A 21,471-nucleotide genomic window follows, 5' to 3' on the forward strand; every position below is an offset into this window, starting at 1 on the left:
CTGCATAGCTAGTCAGATCTTAAGAGGCAAATCAGAAGCCCTGTTGGGCAATACACTCACCTGGCCCCACCCACTTTCTAAAAACACTTGGTAGGCGCCTGCCAAGAAAGGTGTTGGCAGAAGCCCTGGCACCCAACGGGCACCACATTAGGGACCCCTGTTCTAGGCATCCTCTGACGTCATGTTGTGGTTTTTGCCTGGATGTGATGTCGGCATGTAGCACGACATCATGCCCAGCCCCTGCTGTTTCTCCCTCAGGGACCTGAGGCAAGAGCATGGGGGGGGGTGTCCATTAGTGGGAGAAGCTGGCACTTGGCATCCTTAGGGATAGGTGACCCTTGTGTATTGTATATCATACTACTGTATTGGATCGTATTAATATTTGATAGGAATGAAGCTATTTAATGTATTACATAATCATTATATAGCTATAGGTAGGTTTTGCTGGCTCTGGGTCTGTTTTTTTTAATTCATTGTCAGGCATTCCCATTAGGCTGTGATCCTAAGAACAGTTTCCTGGGAGTAAGCCCCACTGAATAGCTTAGACTTGCTCCCTTGCAGTGCAATTCTCTCAGCAGAGTTATACTCGTCAATCCCACTGACTTCAATGGACTTGGAAGAGTGTAACTCTAGCTAGAATTGCAATATTATAGCTATCGAGTTTAGCTGAAGGACCAGGGTTGCATAGTGGCTCTAGAGAATCTGGGAGACTGAGGTCTGAAACCCCACTCTGCCATGAAAGCTTGCTGGGTGACTTTGGTCAGTCACACACTCCCAGTCTAAACTATTTCTCCAGAACAGAGTAACAGACCACCTCACATGTCTCCTGAGAAACCTGTATAAGGGTCAAGTAACAACTGTTAGAACCGAACATGGAACAACTGATTGGTTTAGAATAGGAAAAGGGGTATGGCAAGAATGTATATTGTCACCCTGCTTATTTAATTTATATGCAGAGTACATCATTAAAAAAACCCATCCTGGATGAATCACAAACTGGAATTAAGATTCCCGCAAAAACATCAACAACCTCGTATATGCAGACGATACCACTCTAATGGCAGAAAGTGAAGAGGACCTAAAGAGCCTCTTGCTAAGAGTGAAAGAGGAGAGCGCAAAAGCTGGCTTGAAACAACATCAAAAAAACTAAGCTCATGGCATCTGGCCCCAGCACTCCTTGGCAAATAGAAGGGGAAGTCATGGAAGCAGTGACAGAATTCACATTCCTGGGATCCAAGATCACTGCAGACGGTGACTGCAGCCATGAAATTAAAAGACGCCTGCTCCTTGGGAGGAAAGTGATGGCAAACCTAGACAGCATAATAAAAAGTAGAGACATTACACTACGAACAAAAGTCCGCATAGTCAAAGCAATGGTATTCCCAGTAGTAATGTATGGCTGTGAGAGTTGGACCATAAGGAAGGCTGAGTGCCAAAGAATAGATGTTTTTGAATTATGGTTCTGGAGAAGACTCTTGGGACTCCCCTGGACTGCAAGGAGATCAAATCAGTCAATCCTAAAAGAAATCAACCCTGACTGTTCCCTGGAAGGACAGATACTGAAGCTGAAGCTCAAATACTTTGGCCATCAAATGAGAAGGGAGCACTCACTGGAGAAGACCCTGATGCTGGGAAAGATTGAAGGTCAAAGAAGAAGGGGACGGCAAAGGATGAGATGGTTAGACAGTGTTACTGATGCAACAAACACTGAATTGAGCAAATTCCAGAGGATGGCGGAAGACAGGAGGGCCTGGCGTGATGTTGTCTATGGGGTCGCAAAGAGTCGGACTCAACTGTGCGACTTAACAACAACAACAAAAAAGGATGACAGTGGGAGAATAGCAGATCTGGCCCACTGGCACAAGCCACTGGTATGTGCTTCTACATCACTCCAATTTTTTTCAATAGTGCTTGTACAGGGGAGAACTATCTGGGTGATTTGTTACCAAGTTAAGAAGTGAGGGAAGGCCTGGATTAGGGTTGCCAGACCCCCAGTCTGGGTGGGCTTCCCCCCCAATTTCTGGGGCTCCAGCCTGCTGCCAGCCAGCTGGTCGGCAGGGGAGGCTCCACCCACGAACAGGCCTGTGACATTATTGTGTCAGGGACATCGAGGGGTGACACTCTAGTTTTTGGGCAAACTCTATGATTTTGAAGGAAAAAAATTAGTGACCTCCAAAATATCCTATGATTAAAAGCCTTGCTCAGGTTTTGCGAACTGAAGGCTGTGGCATCCTTTATTGAGTCAACACATAACATATACCAGTAGTTTTATACCAATAACAATAATTTTAAATACTACTAGTATTGGATATGCGCAACTAAAACTCCATTTCTTTCACAGGTTCCCACCAAGAATGGAAGGATGATTTTCCATTGGCATTTGTGAAATCTCTCAGAGGTAGAGCTCAGGCACACCCATCCCTTTGTGGCAGGCTGGCACCAAAACATCCCAGCGGGAAGGGAGAGAGCAGTGGGCCTGGATATTGGCAGTGCCAAATCCTCCTGACCACTGATCATTTGCTGTGAAACAACTCTGGGCTGCACTTGTAGATCTCTGGATGAAGACTGGAACAGCATTATTTCTCTTCCATATTTCAATCTGCCCAACTGGGTGAAATGCAGGGCTTGGTTTGTTTACAGTGCCATCCTAAGCTTCAATGGACTTCGAGGGTGCAACTCTGTGTAGGATGGCACTGCTAGACTCACAAACCTATTAACCTGTGATGCAAGCTTCCCTGGGTGTTTCTACTGTCCACTTTGGCCCTTCGAACCCCCCCCCCTCTCCACACACACACACACACACTGGCATCTCTGCTCTACTATTTATTCCTAGTGCTCTCAGGGACCATGAATGTGCAGGCTTCACAAGCATTCTTGCAGTCTGCCCCTCATTTGATTTCCCAGTGGCATCTTTCCACTTCATCCTCTGTACTGAAAGTTTGGACAGTGACTCCAGAGGGGTCAGCTGGACTTGGGTAAGACAGAGATGCAGCTAACCTGAAGTGGAATGGCTGGAACGGGCAGGCCATCCCAAATTCCTTCTTTGCCACTCCGCTGCTCAGCCTGATAGCTCTTCCAAGTTCTCTAATCACCTTCCTGCTGTAATGAGTCTCTCATCTTGCTGATGGAAATCAGGGTATTTGGTTATGAAAGGGACACTGTTAATAACACGATCTCCCTCCCTCTCCAGCCCCCTCCCAGTTTTCCGCACAATTCTCTCAATTAATGATAGGCAGAAATTAATTTTTCCCCGGGACTGAAACAATTGCCTGGTGGAGGATTGCCAGCTCAGATCCAGATAGGAACCTTTCCCAGCAGGGCCCAGAGAAAAGAGGAGAGACCAAGACGATAAGCGGGGCCCTATCAGCAACCACAGGACGCCGTAATACAAATGTTATCCTTAGAAATGTATTTAAAGAGGATATGTTTATAATTCGAAAGAGATTGTCAAACTGCTCTCTTCCCCTCCCATGGTAGCTCCATCCCGCTGCTGCTGCTCAGTTACTGCCTCCTCTTCGCCACAGTCTATTGCTTACATGGGGCTCTGCAGTAATAGTGGCCAGTGAACCATCCACATGACAGATAAACAAACAGGCACATACCTGAAATTAGCAAGTATGCCTTTGTGCCTCACTGCTTGATGAACAGGAAAGAGATGGAAAGAGCTAGCAAGATTTTTTTCAAGGTGCAGATGGGGTTGGTTCCACACAGATATGCCATATCCGGTTTTAAGTGGCATCAGGAATGTTGAGAGCCATCAGTGGCATCAGGAATGTTGAGTGCCACCTCTGATAAAAAGAGGCAGGGACACAAAGGGCAAATACCATCCAAGCCTAATTACAAGAACACTCCAAGTTCTACGAAGGTGTAGAAATATGACCAAGCTGGACCCAGAGCATTTAAAAAGAAAATGATGCACACTATTGTGAGGCGAAAACAGCCAGCATGACCCTGCTTATTGGATCGTGCCTATGTGTTGTGATTCCATTACAAAGCCCTGTGAAGAACACTGACGTATTAGGGATGCCAGCATCTAGGTGGGACCTGGGGATCCCCTGGAATTACAGCTCATCTCTAGACTACAATGATCAACCCTCATGCAGAAAACAGATGCTTCGGAGGGTGAATTCTATGGCACTGTGCCTCACTAAAGTCCCCGTCCTTCCCGTGTTCCACCCAGAAATCTCCAGGAGATTCCCAGGTCTGGTAAACCTACCCCCCATCCCCCCGGGGGGGAGGGGTCTGGGAATCCTGGCACTTACTTGTCACAGCTTGTGCTGCCTGCAGTGCTCAGTATCTATATATTTGTGGGAATCAGACTGAGCTGTTACAAACCAAAACATTCTTGAAGACTAACAAAATGTGCGGCAGGGTATAAGCGTTCATGAGCGGTGACTCACGAAAGCTCACACCCTGCCACCACAGACTTTGCTAGTCTTTAAGGTGCTACTGGACTCTTGCTCTTTTCTACTACTACAGACAGACTAACATAGCTACGCTACCCATCTTGATCCAAAACATTCTGATGATCTCCCCCAAACATCTCTTCCTTCAAATGCTCCCTTTCTGCTGAGGTGCCCTTTTGACCATCCACTTCAGGAGTCTAGTATGGTCCATCAAATCCAAAACTTTGCTGGGCAGTCTGGCCACAGGTTTTTGACAGGCCACTTGCCATTCAGTATCCAAAGACTTTTGGAAACTTCTTTAGGGTGGTGAGGAAGAAACCAGAAGTGCCATTGTTGCTTTGTCCAGTGTTCACTCCTTCCTTCTGTCTCTCCCTCTCTTTCAGCTCTGTCCTTCTCAATACCCAGGAAAGATTAACTCCTCTCCGTGCACCAGAGAAAGTTATTATCATTAATGAAGAATTAAAAGGGAGCGATTAATAAAAGGGCCTTATCTGGTAACGAGGAGGAGTCTGGACAATGGGAGGAAGATGGAGAAAATGAAAAACAATAAATATGAAGTGTAAAAGGAGGCGAGTGCTGCTCCTGCTCGTTAGATCACAGCTGCATCTCCTGAGGGGGGAAGGCTCCAAATTGCTAATTACTGCCTCTGAAAAGACCTCTCTCTGATATGTTTGCCGCTGAAAGGCTCCCATTAATGAAGCAGCAATGATGCCGTTTCCCTTTGACTTGCCTTCAATTCCCTCTCTGAGCTTCCTCCCAAGCCGGGAACAATAAGGCCCTAGGAGCTGGCGGCTCCCACAGGCCTCGCAGAGACTAGGCCGGGGGCAGCGGAGTGAGGGGAGCTGAGCCGGCTGTGAAATATGGAGGGGGGAGATAAGGCAAAGACAGAGGAAAGAGGCTCACTCCCAGGAGCCCAGAGAAAATTTGCAGTTATTATGAAGGAGATGAGACAGATTAAAAGCCCTTGTGTTCTGCACTGCCCTTTTATTTAGTGGCTTCATCTCTGAGATGAAAGAAGTTGGAAATGACTTTCTCTGCATTTTGCTGCAAGAAGCTTCTTGGCATATTTTTTTAACTTTATTCCTCCCTTTGTCTCTTGTCCCTTCTATCTTTCTTTTTAACCCCTGAAAGGTTTAGCTGAAAAGCATCAGGGGTTGTTGCAGAGGACCAACACAATAGTTTCTTCCCCACCTGTAGGGGCTGTGGCTCAGTGCTAGAGCATCTGCTTGGCATGCAAAAGGTCCCAGGTTCAATCTCCAGCATGTCCAGTAAAAAAAAAAAGACCAGGAAGTAGGTGATGTGAAAGACCTGTACCTGAGACTCGCTGCCAGTCTGAGTAGACAATATTGACCTTGATGGACTGATTCAGTATAAGGCAGCTTCACGTGTTCATGTGTCCTGTCAATAAAAGTTGGTCCTTTATGACAAAGATACTAGGATGGCCAATAAGTCTTCCCTGTCCCTACAAGTTCACGCCAATATAGTTTCCCCAACTGATCTATACACTCTGGCTCAAGAGGGATGATTGGTAAGAAATTGTCTTCAAATCTTTTTTTAAAAATCTGCATATAGAGCACCCCACTTATGGTGCTTATAAACCCAGAACTCAGAATTTTGCAGCTTCACACACATTTTAAACATGGATACAGGTTGAGATGTGATTGGCGGACCTGCAAATATCTGAAGCATGCAACTGTGACAATTTTTTAAAAAATAAAAGGAAACCATGGGCAAAGTAAAAGTTTTATGCCTTACCTACCTAAGCAACTCAAACAGTTTCCTAATTTACTTCTGGGAAACCTAAATAACAGATTTGTGTGTCACCTTAAAGACTAACAAATTTATTCTGGTGTAAATTTTCATGAATCACTATCTTGTCAGATACATGAAGTAAACCTGGGAGCAGTAGTTCTGTGAAGAGGCTAGAAGGAGCATCTTTTAAATTCAAATCTCAACACCCACACCCACACAAGTACAATTCTCATGGTCCATCTAATAAATCTACAACAACAGAAAGTTGTCTAAGTTGGGAATGTAAAGGCTTACTTTAGGTTAGCAATATGCACTTCAGTTCCATTCCTTTCTTATTTCATTTGATATTCTCCTGACATCCAGTTCCTCCTCCTCCTCCCATAAATTTTCATTTTCATTGCTCCTGTTGCTTCATAGCAGGCTAGGCATTTGACTAATAATGTCTAGAGTAGACCTTATACATTAACCAGCCAATAGCCAACATCTTCAGTCATAATTTGGAAAACTCAAAAGCAAAATTAAAGGGGGCTGCTGGCACACTGAGATAGGATCACAAAGGAGCAGTAATTGTGCAAGCTCAGATACAACCTACTCTACTCCCCCCAAAAAAATTGCAGAAAAATTAGATATATGATGATGAATGGGTAAATAAGGGTATTTGTGGAAATGAGTAAATGAGTGTGTTTGAGCTTTATTTTTTAAAAATGAAAACAAAGGCACATGAAAAGGGAACAAAAAAGTGAAGAGAGAACCACACGCCACCTTGAGCTACATGGAGGAAGAGCAGGATAAAAATATGATAAATAGATACTGCATAGAGGAGATGCATCAATGGTGATGGAATGGAGAGTTTAGATTTGGTAGGTCCTGTAGAACATTTTAGGGCAAGAGTTCCTGTACTGATGAAATGGATTCTACTAGAACTAGAATGGAACTTAACTACTTGTCAAGTTGTCAGGGGTGCTAAATTTAGATAATCTTCTGGAAAATAATTTCAAGAAATAGCATTATTCAACGCTCTCCCTCTCTCTTCTAACAATGGAACGACCAAATACTAGAAAAGTATTCCCTGGCTGGAGAAGTGTAGTGTATTCAAAACTGCCTTGAATGCAATGTTGTGAAACATCTAACTAAACTGTAATGTTGAGCTTCGTCCTGGGCTAGGATCCAAATCCATCCAAATCCATCCTTGCTAGCCCAGGAAGTAACAAGCCAATCACTTCATGCAAGCTCCCTGAGCGGGAACTAATGTAATTGGACCTTATCTCGGCAACCTCATAGGTTGATATTTGTACAGTGGGTGTGGCTACATTAGCCGGGAATGTTTAAAAGCAGGACAGCTGCAATGTAAAGGCTGTTCTGGCTATCAGATGTTGATCCGTGTTGGAGTTGTGTTTGAGTTGAAGAATAAAGTTGTGTTCTTGCTGAGTCACTCTCCGACTATTTTGTTAAGCGAGCGACTTAACAAGAAGATCAATCTAATGAGGTCTTTCATTCTCCCTAAATTTATTTACTTTTTCAGAACCCTACCGATCTTTATTCCACCCAAGCACTTCATCGCTCAGCAAAAATCTTTTAGCAAATTTAATTAGAATTCTAAATGAGCTAGAATCAGCCTTCACACTATGCATACACCCACCGGTTCAGGAGGCTTAAATTACCCAGACCTAAAGCTCTACTATGACTCAGCTCAACTATCTGACATAGTAAGAATACTAAATCCTCCTATCACCGCTGATTGGTTAACTATCGAACTATCTGATGTGCATCCTTTTCTCCTTCTGGAACTTATATGGGCCAGACCTTTAAAACATCCTTTAAACATCCAAAAAAATATCCATTTTTAGTTTCCTCTTTAAAAATATGGGATAAAAGGCATCCCATCCTTACACCCCCATGTCTCCACTATCTACCTTCTTAAAACAAGATTGGTTTCCACCAGAACTCCACAGTAGCAGTTTTAAATATTGAAGGAGCTCTAATCTGACTCGTCTTATGCTCTCGTGGCACAGGGGAGACTGAGACAATAGAACACATTTTATTTCACTGTCCTTTTTATTTAGAGATTCATTCTAAGTTTATTCTTCCTTTGTTCAGCAGATACCCTGGTTGTTCAGATTTGGCATATGCCAGAATGCTACTTATAGGTAAAAACTGACAGGTTACAGCTCTTAATGGGAAATTTTGTGCAGTTGCTTGTAAAATTTGTCAGAAAGTTTTTAGGTACTGAAGAATTTTAATATTCTAATAATTTTGTATCTGTTCACTCTTCTAATTATTGTTTACCTACCGTATTACACCTATATTATACTGTGAATTATGCAAATTGTGACTTGTGTTAGTCTATGACCATGTTTAATAAGGAATGATTGACTCGTCTAGAGGACACTTCAAAAGATGTTCATATTTATGACAGACAATGGACTTACTGAGGCAGAGGGCGAGGAGCCTTCTCTCCCTCTCCATGGTGTCCTCACAAAGACAGAGAGAGGTTCTCTCCCCTCCCCCCGAACATCACCTCAGCATGCAGGCAGGCAGTTCACTCAGAGCAGGAGGAGGAGGCTGGCCTTCCTTCCTTCCCTTTCAGGCACCAGGAAAGACCCACCCAACCCGACCCTGCTGTGGCCCGCCACGACATGAACCTGCTTCATGGAAGGTTTTGCAAAAAGAGGCCCCAGCCAGCCTATGAAGACTGGAGGAAGAGGTCGTCCCATGGAAACAGAAGGGAAAAGGGCTGCCTCACCGGGTGGCTAGGCAGCTGAAACCAGGGGGCAAGTGTATAGAAATTTTGATTTCTGCTTTCTATAATAATGCCTTCTCTTGTGATGTCTTTCTGATAACATGCTGTGTCTTATTTCCTTTCACAAGCCAAATGGCCTGACCATTTGGCCAGAGAAACTTTATAACCATGCCATATAACCATACATTCTTTCACACCTCTAAGTGGAAGAGGCAGACCTGATGGCTCCTGGCTCTGCCTCACATGCAAAAAGTCACATACATCATGGAGAAGCTGGAAGCTGGGTCACCTGACTGCAGGAGGGGTTTCCAAACTTCTAGCCTATCCCCACACGCAGCTATGACAACCAACAATTGGGCACATCCCCTGTCCACTCGTGATTGGCTGCATGGCCACAGCTGATCATGAATGGAACTGGGCTATAATTGATTGATTCCTATGAGAGGGAGTTCTCTGCTCTCAGCTCTCCCTTCTTGTCATTGTCTGTTTTATTGCACCTGGAAATGTTGCCTCATGAGAGACAAGGAGTCGCTTTGTGAACTGGAGCACATGGGGTGCAAAGATGGGATTTCTCTTCAAAATCCCTTGGTGTCTAATTGGACTGTATATCTTGGACACTCTTGGAATATGGACACTTCATTGGTAATTATGAATATCTTTTAATGTGTAGTTAAGGCACAGAGCATAGGTTTTTCTTGTTTTCAGTAATCTCTTATATAGTCTGTTTTGCTAAGCTCTGTACTGAATAAAAATTATTCTTGTTTCTGAATGGTCTCTGATGTTGTACCTGAGTTCTAAGTCTAAATCTTGTAGCCTAACGCTCACACCACACATGCTACCTTGGTAAGAGTGTGCATCTCTGGGTGGAGTTGCTAATGTGTTCTGTCCCCGATGCCAACTAAGGGTTTGGAATCTCTCCCTTAGAAAAGGCAGGGACTAGTGAAAAGAGGTTCTGGTGGCATATTGTTCTGAAAACCTGAGAGGGTATAGCCTAACTCTGGGTTTGTTGTTTAATGTACTGAAAAGTACAGGATTCCCTCCCATTCCTGGACTGGCTTGGGTGGGCAAAGACCTGTACAGCAAGCCTTCTGTCCCTTCCCCGAGAGCTCAAGCCTTGCCTGGCCTCTCTCAGCCCCAAACCATGGGGGGGGGGCAGGGAGGGAGGGTTTCCATCTTTCCTCTTCCTCCGTGGTGGAAGGACAGGCTCAGCTTGGAAGGCATTTCAGATGCCTGGGCAGGGGGGATGGATGGAAAGAGGCCCAGGGAGAGAACAGGCTCTGTGGAGGGGAAAGTGGGAGAAAATGGCCCCACTCCACACAAACCTCTCCCCATCTCCTTATGCAGCAAAGGGAGAGAGTCTGAGCAAGAATCAGCCCAGGAAATAGATTTAGCCATGAAGTCAGTGAGCAGAAAAAGATAGTACATGAGGAGGAGACCATGGAGGAATCAAAAGACAGGGGGTTGGGGGGTTGCTGTAGCGTTAAATGTGTTGTTGTTAGCTGTATAGTAGGTTAGCTGTATTGTACCCACTTCTGGGTAGGAGCTGCATGGGGGATTTCTGTTGTAATATTTCTAATGCTTCTTACTGTGTAGCAGGGGTGGCCAAACTTGCTTCATGCAAGAGCCACATAGACTAAATGGCCAGGGCCCTCCCAAACTCCCTCCCTCCCTGACACCATCCCCTGCACCCCCCCCATGGCGTGTCTGGGCCACCCACGGCCCAGGCACACTGAGCCACCCCACCTGAAAACATTCCCTGCCACCACACTTGGGAGTGCCCGGGCACTCTTGGCCAACCCTGCAACCCCAAAAAGTCCCTGCCACCCCGCTCTGGAGTGCCTGGGGCCGCCTGCAGCCCAGGTGCTCTTGGGCACCCACCCCTGAAATGTCCCTGCCACCCCACTCTGGAGCCCTCCTTGGCAGACACCATCCCCCTCACCCCTCCATGGCACTTGTGGAGAAAGGCCCACTGCCCCCCTGAAAACAGTCCCTGCCACCCTGCTCTGGAGCGCCCAGGCCGTCTGTGGCCCGGGCACTCTCAGCCACCCACCCACCCCCGAAAAGTCCCTGCCGCCCCACTCTGGAGTGCCTGGGCTGTCCACAGCCCAGGTACTCTCGGCCACCCACTCACCCCCCGAAAACAGTCCCCACCACCAACTCTCAGGTCCCAGCCCAACTTACCTTTCTTGCTCCGGGTGACAGTGCCATGAAGAAGCAGCACGTGAGGGCTGCTGCCAACTGCGGGCTGCTGGGAGCTGGGCTTAGCTTCCAGGAAGCAGCCCCTTCCCACCCAACCAACTCTAACAAAGGCTGGGCCCATGGGGGGAAAATCCTCCACTTTCAAAGCGGGGGATGGTGGTTGCAAGGCTCAGGAGCCGCAGAAGTGGGCTCCAAGAGTCACATGCAGCTCATGAGCTGCGGTTTGGCCACCGCTGCTCTGTAGCCTGTTTTGTATCTGTGTTAGAAGAAGCTTGCTAAGAACTGTAGCTAATGAAATAACCAGCGGGATATCTTATGGCCCAGGAGCAACTTGATAGACAGCAATAGTCCTTTGTGTTGTTTTTCCTTACCTGGGAAACAAGGATGTAGATGAGAAGATACTAGAGGAGGGGGTCTCGTAGCCTCATGGTTCTCCACAAGGGCTTGGACATGATTCTCCAAGAGGTTGGAGCCTCATTGATCCACCCAGGTCCTTGATCGATGCTTTCTGTTTCATGGGGGGAGGGGGGAGTGCTGTTAATACACTAAGCCAAAAGGGTTAGGATCCCTCCCATGTCCCTCTTTCTGCCTAGGGCAAGATCTTCTATTCCCTGGCACATTATTGTTCATTTACTTTATTTATTTATTTATTTATACCACATCTTGGTCTCATGACAAGGAGTATATACATTTAATAACTACAAATCCTACACTGCAGTTTTTTAAAAAATGCAATTACAACTTAAAACAAACTACAACACATTATGCAACATGTTGTTGTGGGTCCCAACTTGTTACACTCTGTTACCGATGATCCTTATTGACATTGCATACTCCTGTTTCCTTGTTTTTTGATTATAAAGTTTTTTTAAAAAACTTGTCAGGGATACTTTAGGCTGACCCTGAACTGAGCAGCGGGTTGGACTAGATGACCTCTATGGCCCCTTCCAGTACGATTCTATGTGGATGTTTAATTTTTAAAAAGGCATTAGAAGAGTATTTGAATTGATTTCTAATGCAAAGGTAACATGATCAGAAGCTTGAGAGGGTAGCTGTGTTGGTCTGTAGTAGAACAGCTAGATTCAAGTCCAATAGCACCTTGCAATTCATACTTTGGAGATAAAGTTTTAAATCCTCAGTATCCGCAAAACAAATAAAGGATAAACAGCAAAACAAATAAAGGATAAACAGCAATAAATTAACTAATATAAAAAATGGAAGCATCAAAGGCACTAAAATATATTTATAAATGAAAACCAATGAAACATTATTCTAAATGGGTAGGTTACATAGGAGGAGTTATTGCACAGTATATGAGAGCAGACATAGATTCAAAAAAGTTGCCCAATAAGTTAGATAAAAAGGGGGAAATAACATAGCCAAAGGACGACGTGAGTCCATTATGACTTTATTTAAAAAATTCTCAGAACAGAGAAGTGAAATGAATTATTTGCTTGGGTTTTCATTTAAAAAACTATTAGCAGAAAACAAACTTCTAAATCCATTTTTTCTTGGAAGTGCATCTGAACAACTGAACAACAACAAAAATCAGTTCCAGAATTAAATGACAAATTAAAAAGTAAAAATTATTCAGGTGGGCAGCCGTGTTGGTCTCGAGCAATAGAACAAAGTTTGAGTCCAGAGGTTCTAAAAAGTATGAAGTCACCAGTTGTTGGCACATTTTTCAGATAGCTCATTTCTGTTCTACAGGGAGGGATATACAAGTCTATATAATAGGATCTACCTGTCCTAAAGGTCAGTCTTCACCCAGGGAAATTTAACAAATCCATCCCAGTTGATTTATATGGCCAGGTCAATTTACAGTGTGTGTGCGGGGGTGCCCTGAACATTTGCTTTAGTGCTAAATTTAATCCTGGGTTTGTCATTGTTAGGTCTAGGAATCTGTTCCTTAAGTTAGTGCTTGGGGCTAGAACCTGAGGGCATGTTCTTAAGTGATGCTATAAATGTCTTTTATCCTTTTTCACAGTATGATCTAGGACGGTGGCCAAACCTGGTTCAAATGAGGATAGCTAGAGGTATTAGAAACAAGGCTGTGTTTGTGATAGATTTTGGCATCACCAGTGAAAACCTTCCACTGGCATAAATAAAAGGTTATGGCAGTTAGTCTTTAAGGTGTTGCTGGACTCCTGTTTTATTTTGGTGCTACATACTAGCACAGCTACCTATAGTACATGCTTCCCACACGCAGTAGCTAGAATTTTTTTTCTGCCCACAAGCAGGCTGGACAACAGTGTCTTTGACTTTCTGTCCCTCAATGATGAGTCACACAGGTACACTGCAAACAGTTACACCCTTCTGAAGACCATTAATTTAGGACTGCACTGTCAATTCCCTTCCTCACATATTTGTGTTCAGGGAGCAAGGCTTCAAAAACAGGACATGGTTTGCAAGCATTTTGGGTTCTGGCACCTCTCTTTATAAATAAGACCTTTACCATATAACTGAAATTTCATACATGTTGCCTCCAAAGTACCTCTTTGCAATACTGGAATCATATCCCTGCATGTTATGATTTGCAAAGAAACACTGGTATAGCCATGAGTACTTTTCATCTTATGCATTTGTTTGCTGACACAGCAGACATTAGGACTGAGCTGTGAATAACTTCAGCATATAAATTGCTATGCTTGAAGCCATTAATAAATTTCAAAGACACTTTTAAACAAAGACTATCCGACAATGCCTTTGCAATCTTTGTACACAAGTTTCCTAAATGCAAGGAGAACTAGAACTGACACTTATCTGGTTTTGTCCTGAATTCAAATGTTGTTTTCAGTATTCATTTTGATTTTATGAAGGAGTCTGCTAGCACACTGTCTCTCATCATGTCTGAAACATTACTGAAATGGAGGAAAGGCTAAGAAAAGTAATGCTGTGTTTTTAAAAATGTAATTCTTAACAATTGCTATCCAATTAGGCTCATGTGCATTCCTCTACGTCTTTGTATCTTTGCATACATATTTATCTGCATATAAATTTGTTGGTATAAAATGAAACAAATATGTATTAACATATCATACCTTCAAAATAATTAAATATTAAGGATATGTCTGTCTGTTTAAAAGTAAGAGATTAATAGAAGTATGAGCTATAACCTGAAGCTTGGATTTATAAACAAAGCACCTTAGACCAACCTGATTACTTTCTCTGATTGAAGCCACAAAATTAGTGGAGGAAGAGAATGCCACGTATGTAATATATCTGGAGTCCAGTAAAGCATTTGATACAGTGCCTCATAAAAGGTTACTTGAAAAAATGAATTGATATTGACTTGTCACTGTCATATGGATTAAAAGCAAACAGAAGGATCATAAACAAAACAGAATGCTGAATTGTTGGCAATAATGCAGAGCAATAAAGCACAATGCTTAGTGTTATTTAATGCCTTTGCTGATGATCTGGAGGGAACAGATGAAAGAAGTTGACTAATGACACTAGGGAAGAATTGGGAAAGGGAGCTCAAAATATAAATGAAACGGGGGAAAACATGAAGGGTTTTTGGCTGGAAATGTGGATGGGAAATAATAAAGGTAAAGCAGTTTGCACCAGAGGTGCAAGCAGCATTTTAGAAACAAACAAATTGTGGCAGTTGGGTGAGGAAGCACACAAAATATTGTTGGAGCAGTGCAATTGAAATGCCTGCAGCCCATTCCCTCCAAAATGCCTCTCTTCCTTTCTAAAAGTAAAGCTCTGGTGTTCAGGCTTCAAGTCTGCTACATATCCCATGATGTCACTAAGAGGCCTCTGCCACACCAAAGAACTGTTTTGCATTTTAAAACAAGTTTTGCATAAAATTGAAGGGCAAATACATAGATCCATGAATGTTCATGTGGTCTTTTAAAAACTGAAAAAAAATGCAGACATCTCAACTTGGAGGGGGAAAGAAAGCTGTAATTGGAGTTGGTGTTAAATTCACAGGAATGCTTCCGTCATTTTGATTGTTGTGGCCTCACACTGTGGCTGAGGGATGTGGCCTTTATTTAGACCATTTATAAGCCACTGTTCCACTCAAGGAGTCCTCAAGGCCACTAAAAACAAGTTAAAATATAAAATAATTTCCTATGCAGTTCATAAAATCATCTAAAAGCATAGGAACACATGAGGATGTCAACATGTGTCATTAATTCAGTGTGAAGACTTTCCAGAAAAGGGAAAAGACTTTAGGGCTGCTGGAAAGGCCTATAGGGATGACACTAATTTCATCTCCTGCAGTGGGAAATTCGAGTCTGGGAGCAGCAGCCCAAAAAGCCCTCTGACGAACCTGGCCAACCTAACCCCTGCTAAAGTAGGTTTATGCAGGAAGGCACCATGTATGTATCTCAGAGCCCAGACAGGTTGAAATGGGTAGAGCCAATCCTTCAGATACCCTGAACCTATGACGGTGACGGCTTTATAAGTTGAAACTAGCAACTTTAATTGAACCTGGAAGCAAACTGGGAGTCAGTACAACTGATGTAGTACTGGATATGATTGTTTTGGCACGTTTGGGTAAAAAACCTTGCACCTGCATTTTGAACCAACTGAAGTTTCTGAATCATCTCAAAAGGCAGCCCCACTCGGAATGCATTTCAGTAAAATCTGATAGTTCTCTTTTTATATGGTATTATGTTTGTTTTCACCTTAAGCTGTGGCTCTACTTGGTAGAAGATCTGCTGATGTCAAAGACAATAACTTTGAAAAATATGGTGACTAGAATGTAAGGTTTAAAAAAACAAACAAAACCCAAAAACAAACAATTCAACAATTTTGCATTGGATAAGCAATAACTACTGAGGCTTCAGCATCACAATCTGGTAATGATCTATCCTGAAACAAGGAGAGGCTTCTATCAAAATATCTACCAAGGCACAAATCTTAAAGAAATCTACAGAAGACTGTCAGGACTTAAGTATGGAGAACTGTTACTTTCTTTTGGACAAAGGCTGAAGTGTCAGAGACTACTATTTTCATAAGTAAGAACCTTATAAACAACCTATGGTAAGACATTGTATAGATCAGTAAACCACAGAAGTGAACTGAATGCTTAGTGTTGGAGGGTTAGGTTACTTGAAGTGATTTCCAGACTCAAGATGGTTTCTAAATGTCATGCTTGTAAATGAATGCTCGTGCAGATACACCAGGTGAAAAACTGTGGCCCAGCATAAGCAGATATTTGTGGCACTGCAGTTATCCTATACTGACATAGTGGAGCAGACCCAACGCCATCCCATGACTGTAGTAGCCTTTGTGTCTCCTGAAGCTCAGGAAGGGTGCTGCTTAATTATGTTGGAGGGCCCCTGACTGTTTAAATAAGGTACAGTGTGCTACCAAGTCACAGCCTACTTGGTGACCCCATAAAGTTCCACCACATGGGGTTTTCAAGGCAAGAAATGAGCAGAGGTGGTTTCTCGCCATCCCCTGCATAGCGATCCCAGTCTTTCTTGATGGTCTCCCATCCAAGCACTGACGATGGTCAACCCTGTTTAGCTTGCAAGCTCAGAAGAGATTGGGCTGTTTGTATGTAAAGTGCCACCAAGTCACAGCCAACTTAGGGCAGCCCCAGCAAGGGGCTTCCAAGGCAAGTGAAAAGCAGAGGCGGACTTGCCGGACCTTGGTGTTGCCACTGTTTCCCAGTGAGTTGAATCACGAGCTGATGCTCTGACTTTGTGGTACCCCCTTCTGCAAAAGTGCATTAATTCTGGGGTATTTTTTAGAAATTCAGATTCACCCCATGTGTACCACAGTTCCTTTGAAAAGGGATTGTGCAGCTTTCTCATCATGTACTTCATCAGCAATGGAACCTCCTTTAAAAAATTTTTGCGCATACATAGTAATGTTATAACATCATAACATTGTCCCAAAAAAAAAAAAGGGCTGGATGTAGAATGGAGGAAGGTTCACAGTTGATTGGATATTTGGATTCCCACCACACCCAGCAGTGTTTGCTAGGGTGGAAGTTTGAATTTCAGCCAGCACACTGGAAAGGTTTTGTGACACTGCGATTCTCTGGTCTGCGCTTTGTGACCACGCATGCCTGAGCATTGTGGGGAACTGCATGGTTGCCGCTATTTCAAAAGTCCCCTGCTCCTCCTTAGTCACCAATTAACAAAATGGCCAGCGAAGATTCCCACAAAATCCTAAGGAAAATAGTATTGCATTTGTGATCGTCAAACTGTATACACCAATTCAAAATGGCATTATTATGACCATTTAATGATTATAAAGTATGCTAAATGGAAATACTGCACATGTTTAGTTTCCCTAATATCAAATCAATTATATAATTCCATTATTTTCAAATATTTAAAAGACTGAACTGTCATAAAAAATGCAGAGGGGAAGAGAAGGGGCGGGGGAGAATGAAGAAACAATACAAGCATGAGAAGATAAAACCTACCCACAAAAAAATCAAGAAAATAAGGAAAGGAACTTCACGGACAGTAATTGTATGGAGAAGGCTACATTAAAGCTCACCACTCACTTTGTCCCTGTGTTATAATGCAGCAATATTCTTATGTTATTCTCTATGTCCCCAGAAGAATGCTGAGACCAGTTGATAACAACTTGCTGGTGATCCCCAGCCCTAGGGAGGTCTGGCTGTCCGAGGGCCAGGGCCTTTTTGGTCCTGGCCCTGGCCTGGTGGAACTCTCTGCTGAATTTATTTTATTTTTTTATTTATTCCTTCGATGTATATACCGCTCACCCCGAGGGCTCTAAGCGGTTTACGTATTCAGTTAATACCAATCCTTACCTAGGGCCACATACATACAAGGGGAGAGTGACTAGCCTACCAGGCACCCTTGTAGCGAGTCTTTTGTTGTTATCTGCAGGAGATCGTGTTTTTCCCAGACTGGCACCCTCTGTTAATTTTTTCCCTATGACCCCCATTTCCCCTTCCCTGCCGCACAGACAGCACTGTAACTGGCAAAAGGGGTTATGTCGCCATCTGGACTGGTTAACTTATTGGTGCATTGTGATAATTTTATGTTTATTATATTTTAATTGCTTTTAAAGTTGTAAATTGCCCAGAGCTAGTTTAAGAAACCAGCATCGTAACACAATCAAAAATTATACTTAAAAGATAAATCAGTCTGTTGTTTGGGGGACCGGGGGGGGGGGAGGGTGTACAAACGATGCTGATGCCACAAAAGGGGGGTAGGAAACAAAATTCAATTTCAGGAATTCCACACTGGAAAATGGCAAGTTAATATCTGATAGGGAAACAAAAATCATGGGAAAAGTGGACCCAGAAAATGTGGGATGACGGGGCAGTAAATTCAGAGTTACTCCAAGAACAGCCAAAAACTGTGCAGAAAGTTTTACAAACATCGATGATTAAAGAATGCCAATGCAGTGGTTTGCACATGTATGGAAATGGTCATGGTTTGCCATTGCCTTCTTCTGCAGAGCTTTCCTTGTTGTTCTCCCATCCAAGTACTTACCTTGCTTAGTTTCTGAGATCTCATGAGATTGGACTTAACCATGCTGCCTTCCCTTCCATAAGACCAGGGTAGCCTCTGGGTAGTTAGGGCTGCCACCCTGACTCTGTGATTTTGAAAACAGGGGTGGCTGTCATGATTGCCTTAATGCTGCTTTCATGCCAATGATGTAGCTGTCCCAGGTAATATGACGACATCTGTATTTTTTTTTAAGGAGTCATCTTTTTGTCACAGTGCTTGTGCCTTATCCTATAAATTTCTGCTCAGGATTCCTTCTCAAGGATGTAATTTGTTCCATGGTAATATTACTATTATTTATTGGATTTATATCCCACCATCCCTGCAAGCGGGCTCAACAGTTAAAATACAAACATAGTTTTGTTGTTCAGTCGCACAGTCGAGTCCGACTCTTCGCGACCCCATGGACCAGATCACGCCAGGCCTTCCGGTCTTCTGCCATTCTCTGAAGTTTGCTCAACTTCATGTTCGTTGCATCTATGACAATGTCTAACCATCTCATCCTTTGCCGTCCACGTCTTCTTTGACCTTCAGTCTTTCCCAGCATCAGGGTCTTCTCCTAGTAACATAGTAACAAATCTAAATACAAGTACAAATTCATACAAAGTTAAAATTCCTACAAACAGCAACAAATTTCCAGTATCCACGGGCACCTCTGATGCTGGGCATATGCTAACAAAGATAAGGACCCACTCAGCAGATGCCATGCAATCACTAGAAGGGGCAGTTCACCCGGGCAGCATAGGCAGGGGATTTAGATGTCTACTGCCTCAACCAAAGGCCTGCATCTTCTGGAATATCAGTGGCATTCACTCAGCTGTCAGTATACTTGAGCCACTCATTCAGTTATTTCCACATGCATGGGATAATTCATGAGATGAATCCCACATATGGAAACCTGATCTATACTGTAAGAACAAGATCATTCTCAATTTACAATGCAATTCCATGAACAAAAGCGTCATTTTCGATGGCGCATTCACTAACCTTTGGTTAAGTACTGACAATGAGTGAATGAAACACTTCATGTCGTTGAGTGTTTTGAAGATAATTAGAACAGTATCAATCCTTTTAAACAGATACAGTAACTACAGTATGAGAGCCTTATTCCCTTGTTCTCTAAAGCAAATTCATGGCAACACAGTCAACAAGTAATCTTGTGTTCTGCATTAACTGAAAATATTCTCAGCATTTATTAATTTGGGCTAGATTCAACATTCTAAACTTCAGATGTTAATTTTACTATTCCTACCATGTTGTAAGATTATGTGATTTTTTATTATATGCAGATTTCCTTGTATTTTATTATTTTTATTTTAGTTGATTTCTTTTGTGAATTGCATGCCTTTGGTGGAGAAAGTGTGGAATACAATTTTGAGTAAATAAAAAACATTAAGTAAGAGTGCAAAAACCTACTTTTTATTTCTCAGGAAGCAGCAGGACAGCACGGAATAGAACATGAAGTCCTCTTCCTCTGACAAGTAATGACACAAAACAATTAGATCATCCTAGAGAACTTATTTTTAAACTTTTTGTACAGGGCTTACTGTTTAGAGCTATATAACTTATTTGGTATGCTACTGAACAAGAGTGGAACCAAGAGACCCTGTATGGGCAGGGCATTGGCAAGAGCCTGTAATTGTAGCAGCACAACTTATGTAATAATGAAAGGCATGGGTCCTAGCACCTTGTGCCCCTTTTGAATCCTCTGCAACAAGGACACAACTGTCTCCTGATCACCCCTGCTGAGCATTGTGAAGAGACAGGTATGCGTGACCAAAATAAAACAGGAGTTCAGGGGCACCCGAGGGACTAACAAAATTTATTCTAGCGTAAGTTCTCATGTGACCTTCACAATGAAAGACCTGAGTATGCATTTTCCTCCTTGGACACTGTGGTCCAAAAATTAATCGACCAGTACAAGGAAACAACAAGACTCCCCTCTTGGAATAACCCTAATCACCTCGTGGTCCCCTACCGACCGCACACGGAGTGCCGTCCCATCCAATGCGTATTTACTTTAAAGTAAGTCCCTTGGAAATCAATGGGATTTGCTCCCAAGTAAGATTAAACAGGAATCCACCAGCACCTTAAATACGAAGAAAACATTAGGAATAATAAACCGTCTTCAAGGTCTCCCTTGGAGAGCGGCAGTCGCAGCCTGGCAACAGGAAGAGCGAGATGCTACTACGACAAAGCACGGCTGGAAAAATAAAATACCGCGGCACCTTCTCCGGCTGTTTGGACAGGAGTCGAGCCAACCAGCACAACACACACACGCACACACCTGGACGAGGCGGCGGACAGAACAGAATGAGGCGCCGAGTAGGCGGACCTGGGCGGGGAGGAAGTGACCCCCCCTCGCCCTGCCAGGACCGGAAGTACAATTTGGGAACCGACGCCGTGCCGAGCTGGAGAGGCCTAGGAGGCTGCGGCGAGGGTGTGAATGAGGCCTGAGTGGCCGTCGTGGGAGACGGGTGAGTTCGTGGATGTTGTTGTGGGTGTTGTGGCCGCCGCCAGGCAAGAAGCCCGGGGAGGAGCCGACTCGATCGAGGAGGCCGTCAGTATAATCGGAGGGAGGGGAGGTAATGTTTGGGTAGCCGCCGCGCTTCGAGGAAAGTGGCCGCCGGGGGTGGGAAGGGGGCTTCCGGGGACGGCAAGTGACTAAGGCCTTGGGGGCATGTGTGGGTGTAAGAAGTAGGACTGGGGAGCAGAGCGAGTGGCCCTGTTAGGTTTGGTCAGGGAAATCCGTGGGATGAAATGGAAGGGAAAGGTGCCTGGACTTTGAGACAATTTAGGGGACGACTATAGAGTGTGGCGTCCTTAAGGGGGCAATATTACACTTACCTGGGAGTAAGCACCATTCAACAAAGTGGGACTGATTTCTGAGTAGGAGTGCATAGGGCTGCGCTGGTCT

At 43.8% G+C, this 21,471-nt stretch overlaps 1 protein-coding gene across 3 annotated transcripts in view; it reads left to right on the plus strand.

The window, feature by feature from the left end:
• The first annotated feature begins 20,956 nt into the window (after positions 1-20,956).
• Positions 20,957-21,471, plus strand: part of GPATCH2L (G-patch domain containing 2 like) — a 42,379-nt gene continuing 41,864 nt past the window's right edge. For all 3 annotated transcript variants that reach the window (XM_015418373.1, XM_015418374.1, XM_015418375.1), the window contains exon 1: positions 20,957-21,031. The gene's annotated coding sequence lies outside the window, so the exon portion shown is untranslated. The remainder of the gene's footprint in view (positions 21,032-21,471) is intronic.

Source organism: Gekko japonicus, unplaced genomic scaffold (assembly GCF_001447785.1).
Source record: "Gekko japonicus isolate JY-2015 unplaced genomic scaffold, Gekko_japonicus_V1.1 scaffold3, whole genome shotgun sequence".
In the NCBI taxonomy this organism is placed as follows: domain Eukaryota; kingdom Metazoa; phylum Chordata; class Lepidosauria; order Squamata; family Gekkonidae; genus Gekko; species Gekko japonicus.